We start from the raw sequence: 6,522 nt of genomic DNA, 5'->3' as shown, positions 1-6,522 counted from the left end.
TTGGAGATCTCGCCCCAAAATTTGGACCATACACACTTACCAAGGCGCCCGTACGATGGCCGCACAAGAACCAAAGGACGGTCGCCCACTGTGTGGTCCACACGTATCGCTACGTGGACATCCATGTTGCCCGTGACCAGATAAGGTATATGCGTACCACTCCTTTCCCTGTTAACCGACACCGTACCTTTCCCCTAGACCCATGCAGGCCACTGATCTACAACCTTTGCTGGTACACCGTCCTTTTGTCCTTGCTTTGCGTAGCACCCGTACCCGTATCCCACAGTTATATAAACCCCCGGGGTGCTCCATGGGCAACACGCATTTCTGCGTAGACTATGCTCTACTATGCCGCTGTCCGTACCGCCGTCCATCCCTGTGCAGTGTACTTGCTGTAGTATAGCCGCACCTTGCAGCCACCCCTCTCACACCCCCTCATTTGCCCCTTTTCAGATAAGGCAATTTTCCTCTATCCCCCTCTTGCTAGGAGAGGCTGTGTCCTTAACTCTTCTCCCCCCTCCTGTGAAGAGACTTACAGCAGCCCTCAGCCCTTCTCCCCTTTTGTAAAACGTTTTTGCATTAAGGACATCTCACAATCCCCCCCTCCCCCCCATTTACGTGGACTTTAGTAAGAGGTTTTAGCCTTAAGAGAGGGCTCGTGCGCTGTGGTCTTTTGCTCATATGGTGAACAAACGATCTCAGAATTGAGATCCGACTGAAGCGTTTCGACTACGGCAGCAGTGAACCCTACAAGACGACATCCAAGATGACCCCTTCTCAAAAATATCAGAATATTGCCTCCAGAGAAGCGCGCAATAACGTTTTATATTCGTGTTAATAAATGTGTATCTTTTCCTTTTAAAATAATGACATAAAATTGTATGGAGTTACGAATTGTGTGATGCTGTATTCAATAAATTGCATTTTTTCCCTGGCTTCGACGCTAACTCCGTTCCGTGCTTGTGTAGCCGGGCGGCGTCGTTAGCAAAGCCCGGGAATGGCCCAAGGTATCGGTCATACCATTGGGAGAATAAGGCTTGCTGATTGAGGCGAGAGATTATGATGCTGCCTAGTTCTGAGGGCCCATGCTAGTGCGGTGAATATGCCCACCCTAGTGTGCAGACATCCCTCTGAGGGCCGGGAGGATCAAGCGATGGAGCCTGAGAGGACGATAGGTCGGCTTGAGTCCTCACCCAGCGGCCGACGATGAGGTGTATGGTCCCGTAGGGTTTTGCCCAGCATGTAGAGGCTGGAAGGCCGAATTCTAGATCATCAGCAGTATAAAGGAAAAGAATAAGAGAGCCGGTTTGGCTTGTAGGAAATTGATTCATGTATAAACTTTTTTATAAATCTTGTCTTTGGCATTATTGTACTGTGAAAAAAGGTTGTTTTAACAAACCTTGTGTAGGATTAATTAGAAAACAAATTGACGCGTGAGTAGCGTGGTGGAAAGTGGGAGGATGGAATGCCCCGACGGCACCATCCTATGGACGGGTGGACCCGATTAGTCGGGTAGCTTTCCAACAGATTAAGTGAAAGTCCTACCTAGATAAATAGGTTCTTGGGCAACTCTATTCTAGAAGACTAGGCCAGCGGCTGTGCCTTGCATGGATGAGGAAAAAAGCATTGCCTCTAGAAATCAAGTCTAGTAGTTACCCAATTTATGATCAATTATCCTATGGGTGATTTGATTTTTAGAAGATCACGCTCCTTCTGTGGGATAGGACTAGGTCTTACTACGTATGAATCGTATCCTTGAATCTGTACATGGTCAAGGTGTCGATCAATAGGAAATTTTCTCCAAGTTAAGACTTAGTGGACTATCTTATGTGCTTCCCCTATTTTAGAAGGGGGGAACCTTACATATTTTCTCATGCATAAAAATAAATTTATCTTCTAAAAATATTCATTATTTTAATATACCAAATTTTCTCTTTTTCCATTTAATTACATGGATCTCCATTATCATGGGAATTCCTCTTTTTGCATAAAAATAGAAATACAAAAAAATCCTCATTTCTCTAATTAATTATTTACGCATAAATACTAAAAATTAGTTTTCCATGAATGTAATGAAAATTATTCTTTTAGCATAGGATGACTAATCCTAGAATATGGTAGGAAGTCCTCTTTTCACATTAGGCATAAAAATGAGTAATGTATTAATTTCTAAATTTTTTGCCATAGTTCTACTCCTATTACTGATAATTTTTAATGTTTTTGGAAAGAATAAGACTTTATAATACAAATATGATAGATTAACTATCATTGGACCTAAATTCAATTTATGGAATTAAATGATAAGTTTACTATAATTTTATTAGCATAAAAGCATTAAAAAAAACCATTTTCTAACCTCTTGCTTAACTAGCATAGAGTTTGATTTTTGAATTGAGAATTTATCAATGAGAAGCATCCATTTGAATGAGAATTAGTCATAGGAATGACCATTCTTTTGGGGAGGGAAAGATATACATAAAAAACATCCTAATTAAGCATAAATATACACTTTTTGTTAATTAATCATTAGAATTCTTATAGAAAGCTTAATTTGCATTGAAAAACAATAAATTTGAAACTTCTCAAGCTTGAGAGGGATTGAGAAGTGAAATCATTGAGAATATTAAAGAAAACCATGAAATTACATCTTACCTCTTGACTTTGCTTGCTTCTTTCTCTTAGAAGGAAGCCCCCAACCAATTAATTGGTTTAGTGTGTTGAGAGGAAAGCTCCAAGGATTGTTGAAGAGAGAGAGAAGCTCCATCTCTCCAAAAGTAGAGGATTTTTAGGGGATAAAAGAAAATATGCTTATTTTAATGTAATATTGGCATAGTCTAGCTTACAGATGAGAATACAAAAGAATGAGGGTCTATTTATACGTGAGGGAGGCCACTAGCTGAGTCCAACTAAGTTCTAGAATTTTCTAGCTTCAGTTTGGTTGAATTTGGACAAGATTTGGACCAGCTTAGCTCCCATTTTGATCTAGTTTGATTAACATTTTAATATCTTTGAGGAGAGATAAAAATATCTTAATATTTTTGAATTACAAACCCCTCCACACATGTGAAGGAGGATCCTAGCGCAAAACAAAAAACAAGAAGACAGGTGAGTGTGCTATCTCTCTCTCTCTCTCTCTCTCTCTCTCTCTCTCTTCTTCTTCTTCTTCTCCTTCTTTTGCTTTGTTTTATCTCTCTGCACTGTTTTATAAGATTGAAGTCTAGCTTCTGTTTGCAAATAGAAGCCGAACATGTCTCCAAAGTGTTGAAACATACAAGTGAATGGGTGTGTGCGGGAACAAGCCCTTATTAGCAAGAGGCTATAAAAGAGAGTCTGTAAATGAGTGGGTAGTAGTAAAAAGGTGAGTGGAATCTACTGGGAGAGAGTAAAGGTTAGCATGAGAAGTTCTAGGATGTATGGAGATATTCTGGGAAAAGTCAAGAGGTGGAGAGAATCAAGCAAAAGAGGTGAGTGAATCAAGGAGAGATTAGTGGGATTAGATGCTTAGCATCTTGTGGATGTAAACTCTATAAATTGAGGTATTGGCCTAATGAGTATTTTGTTGGTTTTTGAGTATCCATGCCTACATTAAGCTATCAATTAATTGCTCACTAATCTTATCTTAATCATCATCTAATCACTTTGCTAATGATGTTAATTCTTGCATATGATCCACCATATCTCATCACTTTGCTTGCATTTTAACACAAAGAAATCCACATCAAAGCCTAGGATCACCTCTCCCCCACGAGGAAATCGATCACCAATCCCACCAAGAAATCGATGAATTCTCCCTCCAGGATCACCTCTTCCACTAGGAAATCAATCACCTTTGCCACCAAAAACTCTGTAAACAAAGGGAAAAGGGAAGTGCAAGGCACAAAAACCCTTTCAATTTCGACAGGGGTCAAGCACGGATGGAAATGTTTCCTTAGAGCTAGGCCTGAATTGTATCTTGAGTTCGAGAAATGGATGCTTGATACATGGAGAACCAATGACATGGCTAGACTTTGTGGCTATCATATTGGTGGCATCAAGAGAGGTTTGTTTGAGGACTTCATGGTATATAATAGGATATACCAAACCCAATTGGTCATTAACAAACGAGGTGGGTAGTGTTTTAGAAAGAGCTGCTACATCGGCTCATGAAACTTAGGTGGATTGGGACAAATTTTCTCACCACAAAGATTAAAACTTGAGGGTGGTTAGTCAAGAAAACACATGTATTAAATAAGAGCCTAATGTACGCACCCCATTAGAAGCAGTGAAATTAGAACATGATGGGAAAAGGTAAGTGACTAGTATACAATACGAGAACTTGACTGTGGACCAACAAAGTGTGCTATGTGATTGGAAGAGTAAGGTGGGTGAGGAGAATGCTAGATCATTGTCAAAATTTGAGTCTACTATCCTAATTTGAGTCTAATTGAGTCAGAAGCCCAAAAAAGGTTGACTCAATTACGTACAGTGCCGGTTGGGACCGTAGAAAAATTAAAAATGTTCTACATGCCTCTTGCACTCCTAATCTCAGGAACTTCAACAATTAAGGATATGGCCAACTTGGAAGTAGAGCAGGAATCAACAAGAAAAATGTTAGAATTGGCAAAAATGCACCGTGTTCGCATTGGAGAGAACACGGAGGAAAGTACAAGCTTTTGGAGTAATATGCATTATTTGACTGAGGAGCTTACAAAATCAGGGTTTGTGGGTTATAAGCCCCAAGCTAGTAGACCATCTGACATGCTCTGCAGATATGAAGGTGGACATTGAATGGTAGGATGAACATTCCATTAACAAAATATGTGTTTTATCTTAGGGCTAGCTCCTTACAGCTAGTATCTACTAACCCTTTCCATACATATGCACGAGTGTTTATTGTAGGCTTGGCTTTTGTAAAGAGACCATTGATTTGGTTTTTGCACCATGTTTGCACACATATCACATGTTGTGTGCAGTAGTTCATTTTTTCAGAGCATCTGCAATGCGTTTCCCCATCTTGCAAGTATGTATCAAATGCATGGGTGGCGGTGGCCATGGGATTCAAAAAATTGGTAATTTTGCTTTGCCACATGTGTTATTGCCAAAATACCACTTTTTTAGCAATTAATACAATCCTAGATTAGTAATACGTTGTTAATCTAGCAAAGTACCAACATAGTACTATGGTAGTATGAACATAGCACTATGTCAGTACTAAAATAGTCATATTTTAGTACTAACATAGTGCTATATTAGTACTTACATGTACTATATTAGTACTAATTTCATTTTATATTGGTACTTAAATAGTACTATGTTATTACTAACAAAGTACTTTGTGAGTACTACTGTTGGGTGTTACCATGGCATCTCTCTGATTCATAATGCTATACATGTTTATGTGTTGATAGTAGTATCTTGACATCCTAATAGTACTACATTATCAACATATGCCTTAAGCTTATTGTACTAACATAGTAGTAATATGTTAGCATTATAGGTTGATTGTAATATTTAGTTCTATATACTGATTTAAATATTTTAGTACTAGTGGTGATGTTTTACAACTAAATTGGCACTATATATAAGTACTAGTTAGTGCTAATTGTTGCTGATTTTACTATTTTAGTACTATTTGCTTCTCTGTTGTCACAACTACTCTAGTATTATTGTAGTACTGATTAAGTACTAAGGTAGTAGCGATTAACTATATGTAAGGTAGTACATTTGGTTTAGTACTAAACTATTTCCTTGTACTAATTTAGTACTCAATGTAAACACAAGAGGAGTCTTCTCTTATATAGCATGTCCGACGAACTTGAAGAAATACCTACATGGATCTACATATAAGACTTGTGTGGAAAATAGGGTGATGATATCCTTGTGGATGGCAATCACTTGGGTGATGACAATCTCTTATGTGTCGACATCCTCATGGAGCATGATAACCATGTGGGGATGACTTGGTAGATGCCAAAGGGAGTGAGGACAATGGTTATGATAGGGATGATGTGTTGGAAAGGGTCAAAAAGTAGAAGGTAGCTATTGAGATAGCAACTACAAAGGGAGATTCGACAAAGGAAGATCCAAAAGTACGAGATGGGAGAGGTGGCCATAGATCATTAGGGGAAGGTTGAGGTCTATAGGGGCCCTTTAAGCTACCATATTATGATTTTAATGACTTTTTGTTAAAATGTTAAGTTTCTTTGACTTTAGATACCTTCTTATTCTACCTTCTTCAAATGGCTAGAAGTTTGAATTTCAAAGTTTCTCGCCAAAATTGAATTTAAAATTGAGTGGGCAAAACCATATCATGTGACATATCTATGGAAAGAGCTCAGTGTAGATTCTGGATCTCTAATCTCCAACAAATTTTGAGCTCATATGTAGAAGTTATGGATGTCCAAAATTTCAAAAACTTTCCCCCCACTTTTTGGGAATGAAAAGTACAAAAAGGCATCTTCTAGAGAATCTTTTGACCACCTTTAATCAACCAACATTTTTGTATACATGGCATCACATGATTGGTCCTTTTCCTTAATAACC

This window comes from Cibotium barometz, chromosome 33 (assembly GCF_041138505.1).
Source record: "Cibotium barometz isolate CiBa-2024 chromosome 33, ASM4113850v1, whole genome shotgun sequence".
In the NCBI taxonomy this organism is placed as follows: Eukaryota; Viridiplantae; Streptophyta; class Polypodiopsida; order Cyatheales; family Cibotiaceae; genus Cibotium; species Cibotium barometz.
Note: the sequence above shows the minus strand (reverse complement) of the source record.